We start from the raw sequence: 26,103 nt of genomic DNA on the forward strand, positions 1-26,103 counted from the left end.
TGCAAGGAGCCCCATCCCAGTGGTTACTAAGCCAGAGATTAGGGTTTGGCTCAGTGTGTGCATGTTGACCCATGTTTCTAGATTAGTCATCAATCTGTCTTGGCTTTCTTTTGTTAGCAGGACTTATCTGCATCTGCGATTTCAGAAAATAGAATGGGCAGCTATGACACTTAATACTACACTGGCAGTGAGAGAGTAATGCTGGCTGATGTCTAAGTTAAGGAAGCAGGAGAGAAGAGGTCCCAGATGCTCGTTTAATCTAGGGATTCCATGTGGGGAATTGGTGTTGCTTTAAAGCAAAGAGGTTCTGGAGCTAAATGTAGCCAAGAGGGTCGTATTCAGCCTTGGCTCTTTGCAGGCATGGGTGTGGTTGCAGGATTCATGCTCCTTAAGGTAAGATGTTGGGAGAATTTCTTATTTAAAGTTTAGAAAGGATTTTGATTGTCTGAAAAGAAGGGGCAGCCTAAAAAAACACAGGCTAATCTAGGAGTCCCCATTGGATGTTTGTGTGTGTGTGTGTGAGCGTGTGTGTGTGTGTGTGTGTGTGTGTGTATGAGTCCTCTGGGCTGTGATTGCCTTGAATTTATGCCTTGGTGGTCATTTCAAATCGTTGGAGCTCTTTTGGTTCAGAAATCATGGTCATTGTTTCTGAATCTACACATCCCCCACTGGAAGTTAAATTACTTTTCACATGGAACCTAACGCATCAGGGTCAGAGTCAGAATTACATTCTTGTGAACATTATTCCATTAGCTGTTTTACTTAGATTTGGTGGAAATTGTTAATAGTAGTAAATGATTAACTTGCATTAAATTAAACCATTCCCTTCCTTATTTGGGCTTGAATGTATAAGGTCAAAATATTAGAATAATTTAATGTACAACAAAAAGTAATTTTGAATAGAAAAGTTAGTATTTATTAGTGACTAATAGGTTTTTATGTCAACTATTTATTGTAAATAGTAAATGTAAAATAAAACCAGAGGTATCCTTTTAAAAAATTTATTGAAGTATAGTTGATGTACAATGTTGTGTTAATTTCTACTATACAGCAAGGTGATTCAGTTATACACACACACACACACACACACACACACACATATATATATATATACATTCTTTTTCATATTCTTTTCCATTATGGTTTACCACAGGATACTGAATTTAGTTCCCTGTGCTCTACAGTAGGACCTTGTTGTTTATCCATTGTATATATAATAGTTTGCATCTGCTAATCCCAAACTCCTAATCCACCCCCCATCCTACCCTCCCTCTTGGCAACCACAACTCTGTTCTCTATGACTGTGAGTCTGTTTCTGTTTCATAAAAGTTCATTTGTGTCATATTTTAGGTTGAGGGATCCTATTTTGCTTTACTTTCCTTTATATGTTTTTCTTAATCCAAAAGTCTAAGCTAAGAAAAACAGAGCCCTTAAATGGCTTATTGGTCTGGACAATAAAAAATGCTTTAACAGAAGGAGATAGTAGCTTATGATTCTGTTACATTACGTTACCTGCACAGGCTATTACAATCTCCTCACATCATTTCCCACTGGGATATTGAAACAGGAGTGGAGTTTTATACATTTACTTCTTCATTTATACATTTACTTCGTGAAATTAAAATGTTTGAGGATATGACATTGGGATAGATGTGAAGTGAATATTCAAATTCTAATTTTGAAAAATTCCCATTTATTTTTCCCATTTGCTCCTAAGAAATCATTTTTTTTGTGTGTGTGTGTGGCTTGCAGAATCTTAGTTCTCCCACCAGGGATTGAACCCGGGCCCAAGGCAGTGAAAGTGTGGAATCTTAACCACTGGACCACCAGGAATTCCCAGAAATCAAGTCTTTGGAATCAAAATCTTTAACATATTTCATTTAGGTAGAAATTGAGAAATATTTTAAGTCTAAGATGATAGATTGCAGTTGTGAATGTTGTAACTGAAACCGTAACATGAGGAAATTATAGCCGGTCTTAAAAGTTCACCTTTGCTACTTTCTGTTATTAGTGGATAGTCTTTCTTCTTTTTTCCCCACAGGAAAAGATGGTTTCTCTATGCTATGGAATCCTGAAACATGATCTTTCTTAAAAAGGTAGGTGTCTGTGCTTTTAAAATTAACTTATTATGACTTTTAAAAAATTTTGTTATCTTGAATAAATTACAACCCAAGCTATTTAACTGAGGAGCCAATTTTAGGCAGCTAATGCATGCCATTGTAAGTTGAATTAAAACCTCAGATTCAGCTTTCTAAATTCAATATTGAGTTTTCCAGGCTTTTTAAAGAATGACTATTTTGAGTGAATAGCTGTTATCTACAGTAGTCAATGCATGTGATGTGTAATAAGTGAATGTCTCTCACTAGGCACATTTTTTATTGAAATAGACAATTTCAACCTATGTGGATGAAATATGTTCCTATTTTTTCAGTGGGTGACATCATTCTGGGAAGCCCAGAGAGTTTGGAAATAAACAATGGTCTGTGGCCAAAGTTGTCACATCTTCCATTTTTTCTATGAGATTTCTTTCTCAGAGCATGGATTGTGATTTGCTTGATACTTTATCAGCTATAACAAGGTCGTGGCCACTCTAGGTATATGGAGCCTTTTGGTAATCTATACAGAGTCTCCAAGAGGTTACTAAATTTCATGGATGGAGCTCCTAGCCTAGCAGTTGGTTTGTTTTCCTGGTAACCTTTACTCTGTCATATGGACCAACATCTGTTGGCTCTTCTGTTCTGAAAGATATGCTTGGGGACTTTGATTCTGATGAGAGTGGTGTGTCCAGAAGTCCGTATAGATGCTGGGAAAGCTGTAGACACAAGTGCTGTGGTGGGTCTGATGTGGCCATCACCCCAAACCACAGGATTACCTCTGAGATTTTGGGATGTTCCAAGATCCCAGCAGTCAAACTTGACCTTGGACCACTATCCTTCAATGTGTCCCTCCAGTCTCCTCTCAGATTTTAGGAGATTAGCTCTTAGATCTTTGGGCAGAGAAGTTATGGTGTGGAAACATTTTTCCCCATTTTATAATCACAGATTTGTGAAGCTGATGGGGTCTGTCTTCATTCTTCTGTCAGCTTCATAAAAGTGGCTTTTCACCTCCAGCTTTCAAGGACCTTGTCCAGCTCATGGCCATCTCCAGCCAGGGGATGGCTCAGTTCTCCTCTCTGCCAGAGCTCCCAAATTTAGTTACCCATATATCACTTATAAAACATCACCTACCTCTAGATAGCAAAAAGGGAGAATTATGACATGGACTAGATCTTTGGAAATGTGGGGTGGAGAACAAACATGCTTTCTTATCTCTGAATTGGAAATAGAGGAGGTGAAACTGAGATGAAATATTTGTCCTATTTAAGATAAATTGAAACACCAGTGTATACTTAGCATTTGGACATAAATACTACAGGAGTGTATTTGTAAATAGAGATTGTAAATAGAGATATTAAATGGAGAAATTGCAGCTAATTTGCTGCACAAATGGACTTCAGAAATCTGCTCTATGCAGATTACTTACAGTGAAGTGACTGCAGAGTTACTAAGTAAATGTTTGCTTTATTTTATTTTTTCCGGAAATTATTTCTTCAGGTTTTTGTCTTCAAAGATGACACAGAGAAACATGAGTTAATCACAGGCAGAGAGCTGATGAACATTATATAAAAGTTGAGTTATAAAAGTACACTTTTAGGAAATCCAAATTGTTAGACCTTGATCTTCTTTGCAGCTAGAATGATAATTGAGCTTCACTGCAGCATAAATAATTTATATTGTACATCTGCTACCAGATATACATTGAAAAAATTTGACTTCCAAGCATTAGAAAAGTTGCATTTTCTCATTTCTCTAATACCAATCCAAACTCCCTCTTGTGAACAAAGACCTACATCTGTACAACATATATCACATATCTGGTGGATACTTGGGAACATGGTCTTTAAAAGAGGGCTCCTAACCTGTGTGCACAGAGCCCAGGAGACAGTGGGAGATTGTAAGAGGTCCTAGAATCCATGATAATATCAAGGATTGCTCGTATATTAAATAAATAATGTATCCTGTGTTTATGTGTATGACTATTTGAAAACCCTATATCGTTGCTGCTGTTATGAGGAAATATACATGAATATAAGTGCTATTGAATTAAGAGGAGCTCTTTACTATAATAGATTTTCTTAACAGGAGGTAAAGCACAACTACTACAAACAGTTAATAACTCATTTTGACTTTAAAAATGGGTCCTCACCACCTCACACAGGTTAGAATGGTCATCATTAAAAAGTCTACAAATAATAAATGCTGGAGAAGGTGTGGAAAAAAGTGAACCCTCTTGCACTGTTGATGGGAATGTAAGTTGATACAGCCACTATGGAAAACAGTATGGAGGTTCCCCAAAAAACTAAAAATAGAGTTGCCATATGATCCAGCAACCCCACTCCTGGGCATATACCCAGACAAAACTATAATTTGAAAAGATACGTGCACCCCTGTGTTCATAGCAGCACTATTTACAATAGCTAAGACAACCTACATGTCCATCGATAGATGAATGGGTAAAGAAGATGTGGTACATATATACAATAGAATATTACTCAGCCATAAAAAAGAATGAAATAATGCCGTTTGCAGCAATGTGGATGGACCTAGAGATTATCATACCAAGCAAAGTAAGTCAGAAAGAGAAAGACAAAATTTATATGTACAATCTAAAATACAATACAAATGAACATATCTACAAAAGAGGAACAGACTGACAGACATAGAGAACAGACTTGTGGTTGCCAAGGGGGAGGAGGGGAGGGGGAAGGAAGTATTGGGAGTTTGGGATTAGCAGATGCAAACTATTACATATAGGATGGATAAACAACAAGGTCCTACTGTATAGCACAGGGAACTATATTCAATATCCTGTGATAAACCATAATGGAAAAGAATATGAAAAAGAATATATATATGTGTAACTGAATCACTTTGCTGTACAGCAGAAATTAACACAACATTGTAAATCAGCTCTACTTCAATGAAATAAAAATATGGGTTCTCATAATCAGAGAAGTTTAGAATTGTTGCTCTAGAACTTTGTGAAGATATTTAAATCAGGTTAGGACTGAACCCATGATCCAGCCAAAACAGAGCCAGAATGTATTTAAACAGTTTCAGGAAAGAAATACCCACATATATTTTTCTACAATATTAGATTGGGTTGCTGAGGGCAATGAAGCAACTTCCTTCTAAAAGACTTCAGTCTCCTTTCTTATACACTGGGTTGGTTCAATACCACCAGGAAGGGTAGACCTGCACTGTCCACTGTGATAGCCATTAGTCACATGTGGTTATTGAAATCTAAATTTAAATTAAGAAAATTAAAAATTGAGTTTATCATTCACACTAGCAACAATTTCAGTGCTCAATGGCCACATGTGGCTAGAGGCCGCATACCGGACAACACATAGAACATTTTCATCATCACAGAAAGTTCTTTTAGACAGTGCTGGGAATGACTGTCATCACTAGGACTATTCCCTACCACTTTTAGTAGCTTTATCCTGAGGTCTTGGCATTGAATGGAGAAGACAAAGCCTGGTTTGCCTGGTAGAGTCTTCGGAGATTTTATGGACTTGAAACCCTAGGGCATGAGTAGAAAATCGTTTCCCCCATAATCTTCTTCCAGGTTTTCTCCCTCTGATAACAGCCCACATCTCATGACAGGTGACAGGAGTCTGTGTCTATTAAAGTTGTTAACATTTTATCATGTCTGTAGTAGACATTTGTCACAATTTGGGCTGTCTAGCATCTGGATCCTTTTCCTGAATTTGGGGGAATCCATCATTTTTGAAGGTGGGTGGGTGAGACAGCCCTGTTCCTCTTAGATTTCCAAGTAGAAATGCCTACTTTTGTTTTCCCTGAGTTCTGCCAGCTAGAAGGAGCACAGGACTTCAGGCCTGCCAAAGCTGGGACTGTGCCTCTGGAGTGAGGACTCAGAGATGCAGAAGATGGTTTAGAATTCTGCCCATCACTGGTGCACAAAGCAGCATCAGTGGCCATGGACAGGAGCCAGCTGTGTTACCAGGGCCGGCAGCTTTGATAGCAGGTCTGTGTCTATACCCGTTGAGTCAGCTGTTGAGAACAAAAGAGAAATACTAAGGAAATCAGCCTTTCTAAGTATGTAAGGAGCCCAGACTAGCTTTGCGTATTCTTACTGACATCCTCCTCTACGTGGAGTAATAATAACAGGATAATTAAAGAACATCAAGAGAACCAGACATCAGTGTTCCCTTAAATTAGTCATAACACAAGTAAGATATCCCAATATTCTGTAATGGAAAGAAAGCCTCTCATTATCCTTTAATGAAAGAATACATATCTCAGAATTATAAACATCCCACTTTGGTTAATAATGGAATGACTCTGTTTTTTTTTTAGAGATTGGTGTTTATAATTCTGTTTCTTACACTCAGAGTCTAATCAAAACTGTTGCCTGTGAACAATTACACCATATCTGATTCCTACCAGCTAGATGGATTAGGCAGTTTTATTTGTTTTCTAGAACAAGTAGACTGTGGCATATTGTTGTTTTTTTGAATTTTTGAATTTTACTTTATTTTTTTATACAGCATGTTCTTATTAGTTATCCATTTTATACATATTAGTGTATATATGTCAATCCCAATCTCCCAATTCATCACACCACCACCCCTCCTGCCACTTTCCCCCCTTGGTGTCCATACGTTTGTTCTCTACATCTGTGTCTCTATTTCTGTTATTTCTGTTATTTCTCTATAACCGGTTCAACTGTACCATTTTTCTAGGTTCCACATATATGTGTTAATATACAATATTTGTTTTTCTCTTTCTGACTTACTTCACTCTGTATGACAGTCTCTAGATCCATCCACGTCTCTACAAATGACCCAATTTCATTCCTTTTTATGGCTGAGTAATATTCCATTGTACATATGTACCACATCTTCTTTATCCATTCGTCTGTCGATGGGCATTTAGATTGCTTCCATGACCTGGCTATTGAAAATAGTACTGCAATGAACATTGGGGTACATGTGTCTTTTTGAATTATGGTTTTCTCTGGGTATATGCCCAGTAGTGGGATTGCTGGGTCATATGGTAATTCTATTTTCAGTTTTTTAAGGAACCTCCATACTGTTTTCCATAGTGGCTGTATCAATTTACATTCCCACCAACAGTGCAAGAGAGTTCCCTTTTCTCCACACCCTCTCCAGCATCTATTGTTTGTAGATTTTCTGATGATGCCCATTCTAAGTGGTGTGAGGTGATACCTCATTGTAGCTTTGATTTGCATTTCTCAAATAATTAGTGATGTTGAGCATCTTTTCATGTGTTTTTAACCATCTGTATGTCTTCTTTGAAGAAATGTCTATTTAGGTCTTCTGCACAGTTTTTGATTGGGTTGTTTGTTTTTTTTAAATTGAGCTGCATGAGCTGTTTATATATTTTGGAGATTAATCCTTTGTCCATTGATTCGTTTGCAAATATTTTCTCCCATTCTGAGGGTTGTCTTTTTGTCTTGTTTGTAGTTTCCTTTGCTTTACAAAAGGTTTTAAGTTCATTAGGTCCCATTTGTTTATTTTTGTTTTTATTTCCATTACTCTAGGAGGTGAATCAAAAAAGATCTTGCTGTGATTTATGTCAAAGAGTGTTCTTCCTATGTTTTCCTCTAAGAGTTTTATAGTGTCTGATCTTACATTTAGGTCTCTAATCCATTTTGAGTTTATTTTTCTGTATGGTGTTAAGGAGTGTTCTAATTTCATTCTTGTACATGTAGCTGGCCAGTTTTCCCAGCACCACTTATTGAAGAGGCTGTCTTGTCTCCATTGTATATCCCTGCCTCCTTTGTCATAGATTAGTTGACCATAGGTGTGTGGGTTTATCTCCGGGCTTTCCATCCTGTTCCATTGATCTATATTTCTATTTTTGTGCCAGTACCATATTGTCTTGATTACTGTAGTTTTGTAGTATAGTCTGAAGTCAGGGAGTCTGATTCCTCCAGCTCTGTTTTTTTCCCTCAAGACTGCTTTGGCTATTTGGGGTCTTTTGTGTCTCCATACAAATTTTAAGATTTTTTTTTCTAGTTCTGTAAAAAATGCCATTGGTAATTTGATAGTGATTGCATTGAATCTGTAGGTTGCTTTGGGTAGTATAGTCATTTTCACAATATTAATTCTTCCAATCCAAGAACATGGTGTGTCTCTCCATCTGTTTGTATCCTCTTTAATTTCTTTCATCAGTGTCTTACACTTTTCTGCATACAGGTCTTTTGTCTCCCTAAGTAGGTTTATTCCTAGGTATTTTATTATTTTTGTTGCAGTGGTAAATAGGTGTGTTTCCTTAATTTCTCTTTCAGATTTTTCATCATTAGTGTATAGGAATGCAAGAGATTTCTGTGCAATAATTTTTTATCCTGCAACTTTACCAAATTCATTGATTAGCTCTAGTAGTTTTCTGGTGGCATCTTTAGGATTCTATACGTATGGTATCATGTCATCTGCAAACAATGACAGTTTTACTTCTTCTTTTCCAGTTTGGATTCCTTTTATTTCTTTTTCTTCTCTGATTGCTGTGGCTAGGAATTCCAAAACTATGTTGAATAATAGTGGCGAGAGTGGACATTCTTGTCTTGTTCCTGATCTTAGAGGAAATGCTTTCAGTGTTTCACCATTGAAAATGAGGTTTTCTGTGGGTTTGTCATATATGGACTTTATTATGCTGAGGTAGCTTCCCTCTATGTCCACGTTCTGGAGAGTTTTTATCATAAATGGGTGTTGAATTTTGTCAAAAGCTTTTTCTGCATCTATTGAGATGATCATATGGTTTTTCTTCTTCAATTCGTTAATATGGTGTATCACACTGATTGATTTGTGTATATTGAAGAATCCTTGCATTCCTGGGATAAATCTCACTTGATCATGGTGTATGATCTTTTTAATGTGTTGTTGGATTCTGTTTGCTAGTACTTCATTGAGATTTTTGCATCTCTATTCATCAGTGATATTGGTCTGTAATTTTCTTTTTTTGTAGTATCTCTGCCTGGTTTTGGTATCAAGGTGATGGTGGCCTCATAGAATGAGTTTGGGTGTGTTCCTTCCTCTGCAAATTTTGGAAGAGTATGAGAAGGAGGGGTGTTAGCTCTTCTCTAAATGTTTGATAGAATTCACCTGTGAAGCCATCTGGTCCTGGACTTTAGTTTGTTGGAAGATTTTTAATCACAGTTTCAATTTCATTACTTGTGATTGGTCTGTTCATATTTTCTATTTCTTCCTTCTTCAGTCTTAGAAGGTTATGCCTTTCTAAGAATTTGTCCATTTCTTCCAGGTTGTCCATTTTTTTGGCATAGAGTTGCTTGTAGTAGTCTCTTAGGATGCTTTGTATTTCTGCAGTGTCTGTTGTAACTTCTCCTTTTTCATTTCTAATTTTATTGATTTGAGTCCTCTCCCCCTTTTCTTGATGAGTCTGGCTAATGGTTTATCAATTTTGTTTATCTTCTCAAAGAACCACCTTTTAGTTGTGTTGATCTTTGCTATTGTTTTATTTGTTTCCATTTCATTTATTTCTGCACTGATCTTTATAATTTCTTTCCTTGTACTAATTTTGGGTTTTGTTTGTTCTTCTTTCTCTAGTTCCTTTAGGTGTAAGGTTAGATTGTTTATTTGAGATTTTTCTTGTTTCTTGAGGTAGGCTTGTATTGCTCTAAACTTCCCTCTTAGAACCGCTTTTGCTGCATCCCATAGGCTTTGGATTGTCGTGTTTTCATTGTCATTTGTCTCTAGGTATTTTTTGATTTCCTCTTTGATTTCTGCAGTTGTCGCTTGGTTATTTAGTAACGTATTGTTTAGCTTACATGTGTTTGTGTTTTTTACGTTTTTTCCCCTGTAATTGATTTCTAATCTCATAGTGTTGTGGTCAGAAAAGATGCTTGATATTATTTCAATTTTCTTAAATTTACTGAGGCTTGATTTGTGACCCAAGATGTGATCTATCCTGGAGAATGTTCCGTGTGCACTTAATCTGCTGTTTTCGGATGGAATGTCCTATAAATATCAATTAAATCTATCTGATCTATTGTGTCATTCAAAGCTTGTGTTTCCTTATTAATATTCTGTTTGAATGATCTGTCCATTGGTGTAAGTGAGGTGTTAAAGTCCCCCACTATTATTGTGTTACTGTCAATTTCCTCTTGTATAGCTGTTAGCAGTTGCCTTATGTATTGAGGTGCTCCTATGTTGGGTGCATATATATTTATAATTGTTATGTCTTCTTCTTGGATTGATCCCTTGATCATTATGTAGTGTCCTTCCTTGTCTCTTGTAACATTCTTTATTTTAAAGTCTATTTTATCTGATATGAGTATTGCTACTCCAGCTTTCTTTTGATTTCCATTTTCATGGAATATCTTTATCCATCACCTTACTTTCAGTCTATATGTGTCCCTAGGTCTGAAGTGGGTCTCTTTTAGACAGCATATATATGGCTCTTGTTTTCGTATCCATTCAGCGAGCCTGTGACTTTTGGTTGGAGCATTTAATCCATTCACGTTTAAGGTAATTATAGATATGTATGTTCCTATTACCATTTTCTTAATCTTTATGTGTTTGTTTTTGTAGGTCCTTTTCTTCTCTTGTGTTTCCCACATAGAGAAGTTCCTTTAGCATTTGTTGTAAAGCTGGTTTGGTGATGCTGAATTCTCGTAGCTTTTGCTTGTCTGTAAAGCTTTTGATTTCTCCATTGAATCTGAATGAGATCCTTGCCCAGTAGAGTCATCTTCGTTGTAGGTTCTTCCCTTTCATCACTTTAAATATATCATGCCACTCCCTCCTGGCTTGTAGAGTTTCTGCTGAGAAATCAGCTGTTAACCTTATGGGAGTTCCCTTGTATGTTATGTGTCATTTTTCCCTTGTTGCTCTCAATAATTTTTCTTTGTCTTTAATTTTTGCCAATTTGATTACTATGTGTCTCGGCATGTTTCTCCTTGGGTTTATCCTGTATGGGACTCTCTGCGCTTCCTGGACTTGGGTGGCTGTTTCCTTTCCCACGTTAGGGAAGTTTTCAACTATAATCCCTTCAAATATTTTCTCGGGTCCTTTCTCTCTCTCTTCTCCTTCTGGGACCCCTATAATGTGAATGTTGGTGCATTTAATTTTGTCCTAGAGGTCTCTTAGGCTGTCTTCATTTGTTTTCATTCTTTTTTCTTTATTCTGTTCCACACAGTGAATTCCACCATTCTGTCTTCCAGTTCACTTATCCGTTCTTCTGCCTCAGTTATTCTGCTATTGATTCCTTCTAGTGCATTTTTTATTTCAGTTATTGTATTGCGCATCTCTGTTTGTTTGTTCTTTCATTCTTCTAGGTGTTTGTTCTTTAATTCTTCTAGGTCTTTGTTAAACATTTCTTGCATCTTCTTGATCTTTGCCTACATTCTTTTTCTGAGGTCCTGGATCATCTTCACTATCATTATTCTGAATTATTCTTCTTGAAGGTTTCCTATCTCTGCTTCATTTAGTTGTTTTTCTGGGGTTTTATTTTGTTCCTTCATCTGGTACATAGCCCTCTGCCTTTTCATCTTGTCTATCTTTCTGTGAATGTGGTTTTTGTTCCACAGGCTGCAGGATTGTAGTTATTCTTGCTTCTGCTGTCTGCCCTCTGGTGGATGAAGCTATCTAAGAGGCTTGTGCAAGTTTCCTAATGGGAGGGACTGGTGGTGGATAGAGCTGGGTCTTGCTGTGGTGGGCAGAGCTCAGTAAAACTTTAATCCGCTTGTCTGCTGATGGGTGGGGCTGGGTTCCCTCCCTGTTGCTTGTTTGGCCTGAGGCAACCCAACGCTGGAGCCTACCTGGCTGTTTGGTGGGGCTAATGGCAGACTCTGGGAGGGCTTATGCCAAGGAGTACTTCCCAGAACTTCTGTTGCTTGTGTCCTTGTCCTCACGGTGAGCCACAGCCATCCCCCGCCTCTGCAGGAGACCCTCCAACACTAGCAGGTAAGTCCGGTTCAGTCTTCTGTGGGGTCACTGCTCCTTCCCCTGGGTCCCGATGCACACACTACTTTGTGTGTGCCCTCCAAGAGTGGAGTCTCTGTTTCCCCCAGTCCTATCAAAGTCCTGCAATCAAATCCCGCTAGGCTTCAAAGTCTGGTTGTCTAGGAATTCCTCCTCCCATTGCTGCACCCCCCCACGTTGGGAAGCCTGACGTGGGGCTCAGAACCTTCACTCCAGTGGGTGGACTTCTGTGGTATACTTGTTCTCAAGTTTGTGAGTCACCCACCCAGCAGTTATGGGATTTGATTTTATTGTGATTGTGCCCCTCCTACTGTCTCATTGTGGTTTCTCCTTTGTCTTTGGATGTGGGTTATCTTTTTTGGTGAGTTCCAGTGTCTTCCTGTCGATGACTGTTCAGCAGTTAGTTGTGATTCCAGTGCTCTCGCAAGAGGGTGTGAGCGCACGTCCTTCTACTCTGCCATCTTGAACCAATCTTCTGGCATATTGTTTTACATTATGTTTAAACACATTGTCTGTTCTTCCTGTGTGCTGCTTCCCTACTTTGGCACACATAGCAGCTGTGTAACCATTGTGTCATCATGTGTGTCAAATCTGGGACAAGGATTCTGTGCTCTGTCTCCCTTCTTCTTCTGGTTGGATGTAGATGGCTGTGAAGCCAATAGTGGATGGTGGGGAGACAGGATTGAAGACACCTGGGTCTCCATCATTGTGTGAAAGAGGGCTCTTCACTAGCCAGAACACCCACATATTCCTGAAGAGAAAAATCTTTGATCAATATTTGCAGTCTTTCCCAGTAATAACTATGCAATGAAAAAAAGATATGAACACGAGAGAGAGAGAAATAAATTTCTGTTGTGTTGAGGCCTTATATATTTTTGGACCTATTTGTTCCAGAAGCTGACATTACTCTTGTACACCCTCATTCAACCATATAAACTCATCATTTCTTCTTAACAGGTGGTAGCTGACATTTTTCTTTTTTTAGTTGCTGATTATCTGGAACCTTTTTCCTCACTGAATAGTAGTATGAGTTATACAGAATTATGATGAAACTATTGGAAAAGCTGGTGCACATATTACCCTATATTACCTCATATTGTTTACAGATAGGCCTAAGATAAAGGAGAGCTTAATGACTCATGGAAAAACAATTTGCTAGTTTTGTAAAATGTAGATTTATCATTTTGAGTGACTTTTTTTTTTTTTTTAAAGGCTAACTTGCAGCTGTAGTAAGGGTGTGGTTAGTGAATACACGCTTTTTTAAAAATAATTAATTAATTAATTTATTTATTTATTTTTGGCTGTGTCGGGTCTTCGTTTCTGTGCGAGGGCTTTCTCTAGTTGTGGCAAGCGGGAGCCACTCTTCATCGTGGTGCACGGGCCTCTCACTATCGTGGCCTCTCTTGTTGCAGAGCACAGGCTCCAGATGCGCAGGCTCAGTAGTTGTGGCTCACGGGCCCAGTTGCTCCGTGGCATGTGGGATCTTCCCGGACCAGGGCTCGAACCCGTGTCCCCTGCATTAGCAGGCAGACTCTCAACCACTGCGCCACCAGGGAAGCCCTGAGTGACTTTTTAATCTTCTTGGATCATCATGAAGATTGTGGTGCCTTAGTATCCAAGTTCAGTGGCTAATTTTCACTTCATATATAGAAATGTATAGAAAATCTTTGATAGGCTTATTAGAAAACGTTTTCCAGGCTTAATGGGTTCATGTAGGCTGTATAGGCAGACAACGAAGGTGGAAAGGATGCTATGAAATCATCTTATATTAAAACAGAGGGAAAAAATTATTTGATGCTCATTCAGAAGTCTCAAATGTGGTGGTTCAAGAGATTATCCATTTTGCATTTGCCATGATGTATAAATGACTGCTTGGCAGAGAGGAGGTATTAGGGATTTGATGTTTCTGCTTTGTAGTTTACTGTATATGAACTAATAACATTTTCCTCTTCTAAAATGTGGTAAAAGCAACTGTGTACCTGTGAGGTTATTAACAGAGATTTTATGTATGCTCATATATTTGAAATGTTTTGAGTCCTTTGGGGGAAAAGTACTTAATAAACACAAATAACTACTTCTATTGACAGTTCATTTCTGTTTACTTAATACACTTCCATTTTTCCCCCATAATAATGCCAGAGCATCTTATAAGCTCTGTGTAGCAGCTTGAGCAAAAATAAGACTATTTAGTGTCAACACTCTGTAACCCTTGACATACTCTCTAACATTTAAAGGCACAATTCAGCAGGATTATTATGAACAAAGTAAAAAGTTTGCACAAAGGAGCCACATGGCTGTCACTTCTGTCTAAATTATGAAGGTGATGATATTTAAGTCTAGGACTTGTTCTTATAGGAGCCCCCAAAGCTCTTCTTAAAGTCTGCTTTTCCATTGTACTTTTTAACACATTGGTGTGTACTCTGGGCCATAGTATAGCATGTATCTTGAACCTTTTGGTCTCAGGCCCCTTATACTCTTAAAAATTTTTCAGGGTTCTGAACAGCTTTAGTTCATGTGGCTTATATCATAAATATTTGCTATATTAGAAAGGAAATGTCCCCATTTTGGGACACTTAAAAATTTATCTTTATTAATTAATTTTAATTAATAATAACAAACTCATTTTATGCTAACATAAAAACAATTTTTAAATAAAAAATTGCTATATTTTTCAAAACAAGCTTGGTGAGAAGAATGGCAGTGTTTTTTAAAAAAAAATTTTTAATTTTTGCAAATCTCTAATTTCTGGCTTAATAGAAGATAGCTGGATTCTCTTATTTGCTTCTGCAGTCAGTCTGTTGAGATATAAAACATGCTGAGGCCCCTGGAAAACTCCAGCTTGTGAGAGAATGAGAGTGAAAAAGGCAAATCATGTCCTTGTATCATTATGAAAATACTTTTGACCTCCCAGATCCCTTTGGGTACCACACTTCGAGAACTGCTGTGTATACTAACCCATAAAGGTTGTTTTTAGAGTATCTCCATTTTGCCACATTTACTACTTTGTACCAGAAAATCCCCTTCCCATCCAGTGAGTGGGTGGTTATAGTAAGAAATCAAAGATTAGAAAAAAAAAATTGCATACTTTATTAAAAAATTCTCGTTTGGTTCCATCTACAGAAAGCTTTGCCTCTTAATTCAACCAAATGGAAGCATTTAAAATATCAGTGTATATATATCTATACATATTTCTCTAAGTGAGAGGCATATCTCTAAGTGTTGGTAATTAGGATTATGATCTTATACATTTCTGATAAGTTGGTGGCAGTGGGCAATTCCCAAAGATTAGTAAGTATATTTGTCAGACACAGTGATTTCTATATGATAAACCAGTGGCATACAACAATACTCAATTATTTATCTATTACAATTACTATTTATATTTTGTTACTTATGTGTGACAATAAGTGTTTCTTGCTTGTGCATCTGTAGCTTGGCTGGGATTTGACTTACCTGGGCTGGGCTCCAGACCATGGGTTGGGTTCAGAATTGCTCTGCATGTATCTCTCCAAGACTTGCATGGGACATGTTCCTCTGTGATGGCAGAAGTGTAAAGATCAAGCAGAAACTCGCAGTGTCTCTTAAGGCCTCTACCTGGACCTGACCCACTGTCATTTCAGCTCACATACCATTGATAAATAAAGCAAGTTACATGGCTAAGCTTGATATCAATGTGGCAGGAAAGTATACTCTTCCATTGGGGAGTGTTGGGGTGGGTGGGGAGAGGGAGTGGCTTTTGGCTTTAAAATACTCTAATCTACCACAATGTGCAATTGCAAAATATTAGTAAAGAATAGTGTCTACTTACTTAATTCTTGTTCAGTGAATAATTAAGGGCCTAGATTTTAATTGTAATTTTAGGCTGCAGTCCTTCTATTGTTTGTATCTTCAGAATATTGCTGGTGTCTAGCTCTATTCCCCCATTCTCACACTGCTTTTCAAGTTGTTTCTTAATCTTATTGATCTGAACTATTGTGAGAGCCTCTAAATTGGTCTCTGTCCTGTTACGATTGCTATGCAACAAACCACCCCAAAATTAAGTGCTTAAAACAACAACAATCTTGAATCCGCAGTTAGGGCAGGGTCCAGCAGAGAGGGTTTGTCTCTGTTCCTTGTGGCATCAGCTGGAGTATTTTGACTGGGTGCTAGAGGATCCACTTCTGAGATAATTCACTCACATGCCTGCTAAGTTCGTTCTAAAGACCAGGAACTTGAGTTTATCTCCATGTGAGTTCTCCACAGACTGCTTGGGCTTCCTCATAGCATGGTGGCTGAGTTGCAAGAGTTAGTGTCCCAAGAGATAGGATGTGAAAGTTGCCAGTTTCTTAAGGTGTGGGCCTGGGAACTAGCCCAGTGTCACTTTTACTGGATTATATCAGTCAAGCAGTCACAAAGTCCAGATTTAGGGGGAGGGGACATAGACCCCACCTCTCAATGGAAGGGGTGTCAAAGGATTTTGGACCTGTATTTTAAAACCAGCATACTCTGTGTCAGTGCTTCTCTCCCCAAAATTGCCCATGTTTGCATCCTGCCCCAGATTCATCTTCCTAAAAGCATAGCTGTATTCATCCAGTAGTTCCCCATTTTCTACCGAACAAGAAGCAAGTTACTCTAATCTCTTTTTAGCATACCCTGTGCTCTGGCCAAAGTTGGGGATATTTCTTCTTTTGCCTTTGATCATATGTATTTTTTTTCTCTTTCTAGAATATTATCCCTCTGATCTTTTCGCATCTTGACATTCTGTGCTTAAAATAAATGTTAGCCTCTCATGAAGATTTCCTTAAACTCTCCATCCTACTGTAATGTATCCTTCTGTAGTCTCCCATAGTACGTTTTAACTGTATCCCATTTAAAGACCTCCCAGTTTCTTAGACAATAATATATGCATATATATGTGTTTTATAATCTCTAGTAGATTTTATGTCCCTTGGAGGGGTCCATATTTTTTATACAATATTAATATTCAATTGCAGTGATACCTTGAGATACATGTAATAAGTGCCTGAATTTTTTTTTTTTTTTGAATTTTTTTTTTAACAAATGAATTGAAAGTGTGACTAGAATTAACAGAATATGTTTAGACTCACTTGAAAACCTATTAGAAGCACTGTGGTTGTTGACTACAGTTGCTGGTTGGGTATAAAGTAAATAAGTAAAAATAGATTGATGACTTAACCACCAACATGAATGTTAGAAAATATTGTTAAAAAGAGATTCCATTTACAATAACAATCCAGCTGTACAATGTTGGAAGTAACTTACTTAGAAATGTGTAGTAACTAAGTGAGGAAAGCTATAAAACTCAATTGTAGGACATAAAATAAGTTTAAAATAAGTGGAGAGAGATACTTTGTTCTTGTAAAGTAAGATTCACTACAATAATGCATACATTTCACTTTTGTTCAATTAAACTACATAATACCATCCTTATCAAAACTGGGGAACTTGCTAAAAAAATTCTGAAGTTCTTCTGGAAGAATGAACCTATAAAATACTTCCAAAATTATAAGAAATATTTATCAGGGGTACTTGCCGTCTCAAATATTAAAGAATACTATGTCAGTGATGATTGAACAGTGGTATTGGTAAAAGAATACTTCAATGAATAAAATACAGAGAGTCTATTTTTGGATTAGTATATATGGTAATTTAGTATGTCATAAGGTTGGTATTTCTGATTGGAAGGAAAAAGATGAATTATTCAATAAAAGGTGTTGGGACACCTGCCTAGTCATCTGGAAAAATAAAGCAGAATCCCTACCAAACAATTCATGCAAAAATAATTCTAGGGGACAAAAATAATACATGGAACAAGGTAAGCTATAAATGTATGAGCAAAATATATGGATGATTACTTTTACAATCTTGTGGTAGGAAAGGCATCTCTAAGTAGAAACCATGAAGGAAAGGATAAAGAAAATGAAACTACATACCACATTTTAAGTCTTTATTATTTTATTTTAGTGTAGTGGAAAACCATCTAAATTTGTTTCAGAGACAATGTTCTGGGGAAATATTTGCATAGTATATGATCAACAAAGGGCTGATATCTTTAATGTACAAACAGTTATTATGATTTTATCAATAAGATAGAACATCTTTATAGAATTGTGGGGAAAAATATTAACAGGTAATTCATAAGATAATGAATATGGAGCCAGCAAACACATGAAAAAGTATGCAATCAAAGTGCCAATTAAACCAACATGGGTATATCTTAATAATTGAAATGATAAAAATAAAAAAAATATATCTGGTGAAGGACCATTTTTTCCCAGTCTGTGACTGAAACACTTATGAAATACAATAAAAATAAATAGTCAGGAAAAGAAAATGAAAAATATTCAAAATAAAATCTCAAATGCATTTCTATGTATTTATACATTGCTTTCTATATATTTACATATGTATTCTATGTGTATAGAATATATATTTATATGTATCTTATGTATTTCTATAAACTGTTCATCAGCTATAAAATTACTGTGTAAAATTCTCCTACATCTTTCAACTGCTGAATTCAGAATAGACTATAAGGGGACAAGTCCAGAAGGGAAAAAATCAGATACCAGGTTATTGTGATAACCAGGGAAGACCTGGATGATATTAACTTGGATGAGAGTGGGAAGGGTAGAGGTGGTTTGAAGGGGTCAGGGTCTTGATCTGCTTTGAATCACTAGGATCTGCTCATGGATTCCATGTAGGTATGAGAAAGGGAGAGGTAGGTGGTAATGGTGATTCTGAGGTTTTGGACCTGGGCTCCTGGAAGGATGGAGTTGCTGTTTACTAGAATGAAGAAGACTGCATTACATGAGGTTTGAATGGGGAAGATCAGAAGGTGGCTTTGGATATGTTAAATTTGAGATTCCCATTAGACATCCAAGAGAAGATGACTAGCAGATGGTTGGATAGAAGGGTCTGGAATTCAGGGAGCAGTCTGGGCTGAAGGTGTGTAAGTGTGCGAGTGTGAGTCTGGGTGAGGTCAATAAAGAGGTAAATGCGTATGGAAAACTAAGAGGTCTGAGCACTAAGCCCAAGGGCGCTCACCCTTAAAGGGCAGGGAGATCAGGAAGAATTAATATTGAGATCAGGGATAAGAGAGAGCTAATGAAGTAGGAGGAACACCAAGGGCATGGGGTGTCTTGGAGGCCAACCAACAAGTGTCATAAGGAGGGAGGAATAATCAGAGGGCTGCAAGGAAGAGACCGTGACTTGACCGAACAGGATGCTGCGATGAAAGTCCAACCAACAGAAAGCATCAGCGTGAATTTCCTTATTGATGTGTGAATTGTGAAGCATGGAGGTGATGATGATGATACTAATTATTGTTATTTTGAGAATTCAAAAGGAACAGTGTCTTCTTGTTTCTTTGTCAGGAATGTCAAATATATACCCTACCATTAAAATTGGATATCGCAGCCAAAAAAGAAAGAGAAAGAAACTAAAATTACTGAAAGACAGGTTTTCCATGTCCTGTCAGATTGTTTGAACTAATTATAAAGCTGGTTAATGCAGATGCAGCTGCCCAAACTTGGATTACACATTGGCAGGGAACATCCCTGGGGGAAAAGCCTGCTGAGAAAGTGAATTGGGGGAGAAAGAGAGAGAGAGAGAGAGAGAGAGAAAGAAAGAAAGGAGAAGTTAGAAATGGAAAACCAACCTAGGAGGATCGGAAAGAGTGCTTGAAGCTGCTGGTTGTGGGAGATGTATGATGTATAGGGAATAGAAACCAGTTGCCTGGTAAACTTTGTTGAGTCTCCAGAAATATGACACCAGAAAAATGTTAGCTGCCTTTAACAATAGCTTTAGCTTGGATAGATTTGAAAGGTGTACATTTGTCATAGATGAATAGTTTTCCTGGTACTTAAAACAATATGCCGTGATCTCCTTCAGGGAAAGAGGTGTGAATTCATGTCTCTGACGCTGAATACAATAGAAGTTCATAAAATGATGCTACTAAAAAAGTGACAGTAGTTGTGCCAGATTTTCTTCTCTAGGCATTGATTTGATTAAAAAATGACCACATTTTTGGTTACTTTCTCTAGAAAATATTGATAAAATCTTAAAATAAAACTTTAAAATGTAATTTTAATTGTAAATCAATTATATTTCAATAAAATATACGTTACGACTTGGAAGGGGAAATCTGACCATTTTCACTGGTAGGGAATTCATGTGGGGTCTGACTGTATAAGTTTGGGAAATAGAATGATTTTTTTTTTTTTTTTTTTGGTAACAGACAAAAATGATTGCTTCCTGATATAATAAACATTTTGAAACCTCCCCTACCCACCCGCCCCCCCACTGCAGCACACACACAATACACATATTCTAGTGCTTATCAAATTGTGAAAGCTGGGTTCAGATAAAATAGCAGGAGGATTTTTTTGGCCTTAGCCAAGAGTTATTTGGAAAACAGGCAGAACAAGTTAAAGTGAAGGGAAAGATTTGTGTGCCAGCCACAGATGCACTTAGTTCTTTCTCACGTAAATATTATCTCTTTGTTCTTGTCAGAGCTGAGATGCAGTTATTGTCTTAATTAACCCAGAGAGTTCTCAGTTATGGCTCCAAGACCTTAGTCTTCTGGAAAGCGTCCTCTGGCTTCATGTTGCCCTATCAGTGTGACCTTCAATGGGCCATTCAACCAGTGTAGGCCTCGGTATTGGTAGTGATGAGTGTGGAGGGGCAGGCTCACCTCTTGCTTCCAGGTTTTATGTTCTGTGCATCCGTTATTCAAGTTTATGGACAATTTTCAACAGAGAAGCTTAGCAGCATTTCTATTTTTAATAAATGGATATTTTACTCAATAACACTTAACTAATTTTTGCTGTGTGTTGATATATAGAACATTTTGAAACCCAGCCTAAAAAGTGAGTTCACTATCAAGGCTAATGTACACTTTTCAACTATTTTGCTTGGAATTGTGGTATTTTTAAAAAGTTTTTCAGTAAACATTATAGTTGAAGATAGGCAAAAAAAATGTATTTTTGATTGAAAAGATTATTTACACCAGTGAGCATTTATTTCAACAAAACTTGGGTCTCTAAAATATGGGATTTAAATGTCTTTCCATTGTTACTAATATAGGCATTATTGTCACACATACATAGAAATGTCTCTCAAGCTGTGATTTCTCTTCTATTTACACTATTTTTTGTGGGGGGGAAATAAACAGAACAGTGTTTAGATTATCGCTACACGTTTAAAATTTCTCCCAATGGCTGCGTGTAATGGTTGGCATCTGAGAGAATAAACAGGAAATTAGAGGCACAAACGTTCCCCTTCATCTCCCGCCAGGGCTGGACTCCCTGCTTCATTTATTTTCATAGAACAGCAGAAACCTGAGAGTGGTGTTTAAGCTGACCACAGTTCTTTTATAGCTGGTGTACACATGGCAATCTACAGATTGCCCGATCTTTCTCCTTTTCTCCAAGTTAGTATATTGGCATCCGAAGGACCAAATGTACTTTTCATCAGTGAATGGTTTAAAACAAAGTGCAACAGTGTAGCACTTTCATCATCCTAAGGCATTGCATTTTTTTTTTTTTGAACGATGATAGTAATACATGTTTGTTGTAGAAAATTTGGGAAAGTATTATAACCTGAAATCTCACAACCCACAGGTCACCACGCTTGGTATTTTAGTCTTTTTCTCTAGATCTACCTGTATTTATTAAGTAATAAGTTCTTCTGTGTTTAACAAACTGTTTCCAAGGGGAGCTGGCAAGAATGTTAATAGATGTTCTGGGGAAAAAAAAAAAATGCTTTCCATGGTCACATGTGTTTGGAAAATGTCAGGTTGAATCATGTTAGACTTAGCTTTGTCATACATGCCCTCCCCAGGGTGTACCCCCTCAGGACTCTCCTCCACCTGTGAGGAATGGCGGGGACAACCCTGGAAGTACTAACTGGGCACAGCCCCGAGTTGGCAATGCACCTGCTAACACTACACAGGTGTGTCCTGCAGCCGGTACTGAGCAGCACCTTTTGTTTCTGTTCGTTTTGTAAAATTGAGTTCTCATGTTTTTGTAACCTGCTTTTCACACTTAACATAGTATGAATGTTTTGCACTTAAAATTTTTTTTTCCTCCAGATTGCTTTCCCTCCTTGTGATTTTTCAAAATGTTCATGTATAAAGATTCTGTGTAGAAAGCTGGGGCCTAACCCAGGTGACAGATCATTTCAGCCCTTGGTGATTGTCTTGAAAGGTTCTGAGGTATAAAGTGTTTATACTCCTTTTGGTTTTGCCTTCCACCCATCCGCTCTGAACAAACCTTTAATTTTGGACTACTGCTGTTGAAGCGTGTGGATTCACAGTTCCCAAAGCCAAGACTAACTTGTTTGCTTTGGGAAGTCCTGATAAAAATAGGCTGCTTTTAATGCAAATGGCTCATTTTCTCCTGTTGGTGGGCAGTTCATTTAAGAATAGCGTCTTATTTACTGTATTGTAAAAATAGCCTAGAAGAATAGATGGTTCTGGGTAATTCTCCCAGATTGGCTTTTCTTCCATATAGAAATGACTGCTTTGATTTAGAGTAGTTTATTGCCTTCCCCAAGTCTTTTTTCCACTACAAAATAGTAATGTGTATTTAATGTTTCTTAAAGGTCACCAGTACCTTTACTAGTATTACTAGTACCTTTCCTCCATGGTTGATTATCTAAAATATTTTTCTATAGTTATAGGGAGACACGTATTTGCCTCTAGTTTAGCCCAAATTATCAATACAAATGGGTTCCCATTTGTTCCCTTCACCCATTCTTTATTTCCTTTATCACAAAAATATCCTTGAATCTTAGCATTTAACAACAACTGTGACCATTTTTTTTATTGTGTAGTTGGAAGTGTTAAGAATCAGAGGAGACTGACTTCAGACTATACTACAAAGCTACAGTAATCAAGACAGTATGGTACTGGCACAAAAAACAGAAATATAGATCAATGGAACAGGATAGAAAGCCCAGAGATAAACCCATGCACATATGGTTACCTTATCTTTGATAAAGAAAGCAAGTATATACAGTGGAGAAAAGACAGCCTCTTCAATAAGTGTTGCTGGGAAAACTGGCCAGCTACATGTACAAGAATGAAATTAGAACACTCCCTAACACCATACACAAAAATAAACTCAAAATGGATTAGAGACATAAATGTAAGATCAGACACTATAAAACTCTTAGAGGAAAACATAGGCAGAACACTCTATGACATAAATCACAGCAAGATCCTTTTTGACCCACCTCCTAGAGAAATGAAAATAAAAACAAAAATAAACAAATGGAACCTAATGAAATTTAAAAGCTTTTGCACAGCCAAGGAAACCATAAACAAAATGAAAAGACAACCCTCAGAATGGGAAAAAATATTTACAAACGAAGCAACTGACAAAGGATTAATCTCCAAAATATACAAGCAGCTCATGCAGCTCAATATCAAAAAAACAAACAACCCAATCCAAAAATGGGTGGAAGACCTAAATAGCCATTTCTCCAAAGAAGATATACACATTGCCAACAAACACATGAAAGGATGCTCAATATCACTAATCATCAGAGAAATGCAAATCAAAACTACAGTGAGGTATCACCTCACACCAGTCAGAATGGTCATCATCAAAAAATCTACAAACAATAAATGCTGGAGACTGTGTGGAGATAAGGGAATCCTCTTTCACTGTTGATGGTAATGTAAATTGATACAGCCACTATGGAGAACAGTATGGAAGTTCCTTAAAAAAACTAAAAATAGAACTACCATACGACCCAGCAACCCCACTACTGGGCATATACCCTGAGAAAACCATAATTCAAAAAGAGTCATGTACCACAATGTTCACTGCAGCTCTATTTACAATAGCCAGGACATGGAAGCAACCTAAGTGTCCATCAACAGATGAATGGATAAAGAAGATGTGGCACATATTTACAATGGAATATTACTTAGCCATAAAAAGAAATGAAATTGAGTTTTTTGTAGTGAAGTGGATGGACCTTGAGACTGTCATACAGAGTGAAGTAAGTCAGGAAGAGAAAAACAAATACCGTATGCTAACACATATATATGGAATCTAAAAAAAAAAAAGGGTTCTGAAGAACCTAAGACCAGCATAGGAATAAACACGCAGATGTAGAGAATGCACTTGAGGACACGGGGAGGGGGAAGGGTAAGCTGGGACCAAGTGAGAGAGTGTCATGGACACATATACACTACCAAATGTAAAATAGATAGCTAGTGGGAAGCAGCCGCATAGCACAGGGAGATCAGCTCAGTGCTTTGTGACCACCTAGAGTGGTGGGATAGGGAGGGTGGGAGGGAGACGCACGAGGGAGGAGATATGGGGATATATGTATATGTATAGCTGATTCACTTTGTTCTACAGCAGAAACTAGCACACCGTTGTAAAGCAACTATACTCCAATAAAGATGTTAAAAAAAAAGAATCAGAGGAGAAATGAATCTTTTAAAATGTATTTATCTTTATGAAAAAGGGTTTAGGTAAGTTTTGGAGCCATGCTGAAACACTGTCCTACTCTTTATTGGTTGTCTCAGCCTGATTGATAACTGTCACTTCTTCCAGCATAAATGTTGTACCTTTTAAATATTATAAACTTCATTGTAAAGTCCTTTCTTTTATAAACAGCATATCTGGGCCAGGCCTGGAACACATTCACAGACTATGCAATTCCTGGGCATGTGCATCGCTTTTAAAGACTGGAGCTAAAAAGCCTCGCATTTACTTTTGGCATGGGGATTCCTTGTAGAGTATGCAAATTTCCCCCAAGGAAAACTGAATTTGCATGCAAAAATTCTCACTGTAATTATAACAATTTCCTCTTTTTTTTAAGTCAGCTTCTCAGCATGCTAAGTATAAGGTTTTCTCCTTCCCACCAAGACACGTCTTGCTGCAGACACTGGCTGCTGAAAAGCCTCATGCCAGCTCCCTAAAGTAGCTAAAATGAGACATCATAAGGTTTGAAATGCACAGTGTGGGGGACAGAGAGTCTTGGTCCCGTGTGCCTTGAACATCATATATATGTGTGCATGCAAGGTGCCGTCTGATCGTTTGTAGTTGGAAGAATAAATTAATGGAGTCATTAAAGGGGAAAAAAAGGTTTGGTCATCAAGTTTTCCTTTTCCTGAGGGCTGTGCTTACATAGTTTAAATTGTAATAAAAATTAAAATGCCTGAAATGTTTGCGAGTTGGAATTCTCTGCTGCTTTAGCTCATGGGCGCCTCCCAGAATGCTCCCTCAGATAGCGATACAAAACCCTGGCAGCCCTCCAGGAGAACATTCTTTGAGGACCTCACTGGCAATTGGGAAAGGGAACTTCACGTTCTGGCTGTGCAGAGTGCAGGCAGGGTGTGTAGTCTCCATTCTAAGGTTGCTTGTTGTCGTCCGTGTAAAGTGTATAATTTTATTATTTTCTTCAGATATGCCCTAGGTGGGACATCCTTATAAACAGCTGTATCTTGGTCAGGAAAGTCAGGGAATTGGTGTATTGGGGAAAATCACATATTACTAGAGACACTTTAATTACCTTTGTGGATAATTTGCTTTCTAATAGCCAAAATTGTTAAAATATTAAATTTTATTTGTTTTCTAATAACCCAAGTCGTGAAATTGCTAAATAATCTAACACACCAGACTCCTAAAGTACTACCAAAATAATTAAACTTTCATTTGATTCTGAATAAATTTGTGTCCCTGGGTCATTATCAGTATGGTATTAATGTAGAATTCTAGTAGTTGGGGGTCCCTGTTAATAGAATTCCAGACAGATGGAGTGGGGGGATTTAGCAGCATTGCATCGTGTGGCCTGTGGCAGGTGACTAGGGGGAGGGCTGGAATCAAGCTCACAACGTGACTTTTGCTCACGATGTGATGTCTTCCTTATCTGGAGGGCTTAGTCCTGTTGCAGGCTCAGATTTCTGATAATCTGGGCTTGACCGAGGACCGTGCTTCATAAGATGTTCAGATGGGTAGTGCAGATGCTGGGGGCAGAGAAGGGAACAGGGGATAACCAGATTGTTGACTTTTGAGCTAAGCAGTGACTGACTTGTGTAGCATTTGAAGGTGAAG

The 26,103-nt window shown here is 37.6% G+C and overlaps 1 protein-coding gene across 1 annotated transcript in view; it reads left to right on the top strand.

Moving 5' to 3' along the window:
* The window catches only part of PLCB4 (phospholipase C beta 4), a 415,887-nt gene that overhangs the window by 25,242 nt on the left and 364,542 nt on the right, over positions 1 to 26,103 (top strand). Inside the window, 1 exon segment of the mRNA XM_036826365.1 lies at positions 2,042 to 2,096. The gene's annotated coding sequence lies outside the window, so the exon portion shown is untranslated.

This window comes from Balaenoptera musculus, chromosome 15 (assembly GCF_009873245.2).
Source record: "Balaenoptera musculus isolate JJ_BM4_2016_0621 chromosome 15, mBalMus1.pri.v3, whole genome shotgun sequence".
NCBI classification, from domain to species: Eukaryota; Metazoa; Chordata; class Mammalia; order Artiodactyla; family Balaenopteridae; genus Balaenoptera; species Balaenoptera musculus.